Source organism: Lagenorhynchus albirostris, chromosome 3, assembly GCF_949774975.1.
Source record: "Lagenorhynchus albirostris chromosome 3, mLagAlb1.1, whole genome shotgun sequence".
Classification (NCBI taxonomy): Eukaryota; Metazoa; Chordata; class Mammalia; order Artiodactyla; family Delphinidae; genus Lagenorhynchus; species Lagenorhynchus albirostris.
In genome coordinates this window covers 103,932,343-103,936,587 of record NC_083097.1, presented here as the reverse complement: position 1 = coordinate 103,936,587, position 4,245 = coordinate 103,932,343, and positions in this window count along the sequence as shown.

Here is a 4,245-nt window from a genome sequence, read left to right as displayed (position 1 = left end):
ATGCTTATTTCACTTATATTTTCATTTTCAGAGGCACTACAAGGCTTAAATTCATTTATAATGGCTTAATCAGCTTCTTCTCAGGGAAAAATCCCCTTTTAGATATGGAGTACCTGCATGAGTCCCACTGTTTTTTTTTTTTAGTAAGAACTCATTAGAGATTTGGAAAGATGACTGCAAGAAAACAAGTAACTTTGCTTCATGGAAACATCTTGAAATACTTTACCATGCTTTTGGGTCATGAAAACTCCAACCATATTTTGTCAAACACTCGTTCTTCAACTTTGAAACCGATGTGGATAGCCAGGGAAAAGCAATCTGTATGTTTCTAATTAATTTACACTTAACTCATCAAAATGTTGTTTTCTAAGAGCTATTTGATGTGTAAGACCTCTTATGAGCCTTTCAAATATGGCTTCTAAGCATTTTTCCTCTGAACCAGAAAGTCACTTTTTTTTTTTCCCCTGAAGCAAATGGAATTCAATTCTCAAAAGGCTTAGTTTGGTTCAAAAAATTGTCAGACTCACACAATCTGACAAAACATGTTCTCTCCCTTAAATGGATTAACTCATGCAGTAGGTGCTAGGAATTAAAGGGCACTTCATATTAGGCAAAGATTCACTTAAAATGACCACAGTGTTAATGAAATTTTTGTTTATTTAGCATTCCCTCAGATAAAATAACATTAAATACACTCATGTGAATGGGCTTAAGTACTGCTGCAGGAAAATGCAAAGGAATTAAACATTTTTATCTTAAAAGTTCACACTGGTCTTTACAGCGTATGGGCAAAGGCTTTTAGATATTATCTCCCTGGTTTCTCCCCTAAACTCAATGTTGTATACAGGAGGCTCATAGATTGGCATCATCCAATATTACTTCTCTCACCTTTTATATCAGGATCCTAAAAGCAGTGATTACTACAGTAAAATACAATGACAGATCTGGAGCACAACCCTTGACAAATGTCCCAGGTGTGTCACGTTTTATTATTTTTGCATAGTCCAAGTGTGTATGAGTATTATATTTTAATCTAAATTCCTTCCTTGATATTAGTCTTACAAGTACATTTTTGCTTTCTATCTAATAGCCACTTAGTTTGAAATATCCACATTGATTTTCAAATTCATTGTGTCATAATTGCCTGACTTACTTTTCACCTATTCATTGTAACAAAATTTTGTTAAGAGACCTCCTGTCAACCTACATATTACAGAAAACACGCTTGGAGTTTCCTTTAACTATTTTCTCTGTCTCCAACATTGAAAAGTCCTTAGATATGCCCTTGTGATTTCTTCTACTGTTTATACCCAAATTTCTCCTTCAATTCAGGCACACACTAACTCATCCCTTTCTAACTTCTGGTTAATGATTACTTATTTAGATTTTTTAGCTTCTTGAAGGACAATTTTAGTTTGCAGATAGGAATTCATAGAGGATTTTGCATTATCACCACTGAATTTCTTGGGTAGAAATTATGATACTATAATTCTTGGGTACTCTTATGATACTATAGCCAAACAGTTGATCCTATTGAATGCCTATAAACCATCTAAATACTACATATTTGTATTGTCAGGCAGCTTTCTTTTAGTTTTCTTCCAGAACTATTTTGGTTGGAAGTAACATGAAAACCAAGGCAATTTGAACATAATATAAAGACAAATTCAAATCTCATAGAATTGAAAATGCTTTGGTATAGAAGCAGGTATTGTATAACTTCTGAAGTTTTTCAATATACTAGTTATAAGAGAACTTATTTCATAAGCTAAATTCCAAAATATTTTCATAGAGGTAATATCTCTGATTTCAGTATACACACAGATATTTTAAAATGAAAAATCCACTCAGTTCATGATTGTCATCATCACTGAAGCACTGGTTGCTTGTTGCATCCATGTATTTCTCCGTGGGCAGATTCAGAGAGTTTGGGCAGCACGTGTGCCCTGATTTCAGTTGAGTTTATAACTGGGTTATAACCCATTCTCCAGAATCACTATAAAGGGCTATCAGGACATATTTTTCAATTTTATCTTTTACTGTTCATTGCTTGGCCTCTGAAATGAAGTTTAAAAAGTCATTGCAAAACCCCTCAAAATAAGTCTACTTCTTTGAGTTAAGGGTGACCTTAACATATCTCTCACTGAAAGAGCTCATTCCAAGAGAGAGGACTTTTAAAAGACATTATGACCAGCCCCGCCCCGAATCCTGCCCCCTAGACTTTGATCTTTTGTTTTTAGGCAGCATCAAACGTGTAAGACGAAGTGGCTCTGGAAGTTTTTGTAACAAGTCAGAAGGACATTTAAAAAGAGTACTACATGTATGTTTCGTAGCCTTATTCCCTGATAAGCCATAACAAGCTTAAAGCATACTTTCCACCGGTGGCAAATTGCTATTGGGAACCACTCTAGTTCACTTGTGGCTTAAAAACACAGCAGATGAATCAATTCGCATATAGGCTAAAATTCAAATGATTGTCAAAGAACAAGGAGGTACTAAGTGATTACCTTCCAGGAGATCCAGTGTGATTGCAGTTAGAATTCAGATGAATAGGATCTTTGGGAGGTCGGGGAGAAAGATAGAGGAAGAGGGAGGGAGGGGAAGGGAGAAGAGAGAAGGGGAAGGAAGGGAAGGGAAGGGGAAAAAGGCAACCTCACAGCACTTGACAGTGAAGAGAAAACAATTTTTTTTTTTTTTTAGCTTTCAAAATGGTTTCATAGATGTCTACCTATCTATTTGAGTTGGAATTATGTTTAAATGGGGTGAGAAAACTACCAAAATAAGATTTAAATTATTCATCCCTGATACAAATATCAACAGTCTCTTGTCTCTTAGTAACTACCTTTAAACATACCAGAAATAGAATTATTTACTATGGTATTAGAATCTCTTTCAACTGGTTAATAATCTTGCTTGTTAATAGAATTAATCCAGACCAGAATTATATATTCTAATTTTGCTGTAGGGAGTATAAGTAAGATTTCACAAGAACAAAGCAATCACAAAAACCGATCTGAGTGGTCTGAGGGCTGTGTTTGCCAAATATACATTTAGTGTAGCAGGTATCAGGCTTCTGCTATGTTGTCCTTTCTTTGAACTCAAGGGTAGGCTAGGGGAATGTTATTGGAACCGCATGCTTTCATTCAAGTCAGCAGTGTTCTTCAGAAGACATAGTAGGGTCTATATGATTTTTCTGAGGTTGCAAGACAGCTGTCCTATTGTGAAGAATCATACATATGTTTCAGTGAGTTTATGCTTAAAAACCCTCTCAAGATATTTGTTTGTCATTGTTTTAGGTGTAAAAGCATGATATCCCCAAACACAATTATGCTAAAGTTGACTTTACAATGGAAATGTTTTCAAATACAACTAGGTTGTTGAATTTTCAGAGCATAATGCTTTTCATTGTTTTCATGGAAAAGGACAAATATTTAAAATATTCTGGTGTTTGTTTTCACCAAGGGAAAACTACTCTAAAAGTGAGAGGGCAGTTTGATGTCTAAAATTGAAAGGGTAAATTGCTGCTCTATCACATAAGTGGCTTTTGTAGGTTGGAAGTGAAAAATATTTTTCATATAAAAGTGAGTTTGGAGATCCGAGCATGCTCACTGTACAGCACTTTAAAATTATTAAAGTAGGTTGATTTAATAGAGTGAATCTTCTCAGGCTGAGGAGTACTTCATTTTGCACTGCATAAGCTCAGATGTTAGAACCCGATCACTTCCCAGCTGAAGAGCTTATAAAAAATGTGAAGTACTCTAATAATTTTAAATTACTCTATATTGCACATTTTCAGATCACCTCCAAATTCAAGTGCTTATAAAACTGCTCCCATAATTTTAAATTGCTATGTGCACAGTGATTTAAAATTGTGAGAGTGCTTCAAAGTTTTTTAATAAGAGCTTTAATTTAGAAGTGAGTTGAGCAATACTCCAGTAAAAGTTCAAGAAATTATTAAACTGATATAAAAATTTATCCTCTGGAAAGAAAATTACATTATGTCTAAAAGGGTGAGGCTGCAAATGAATATATATAAGGATGAAGGTATCAAATGCTCAGGAACAATCAGTAAATGAAATGAGATAATCAGGTCCTGGGTAGGAGTTTGTTTGGATAATTTTGCTCACTGCTTGCCTGAAGCTGCAGTTCTTGAAGATCTAACAAGTATTTCAGTTCCTTTAAGGTGAAAAATTGCATATAGAGGATTTCATTTTCGATGCTCAGCATTTTCAAAGATGTCAGGAA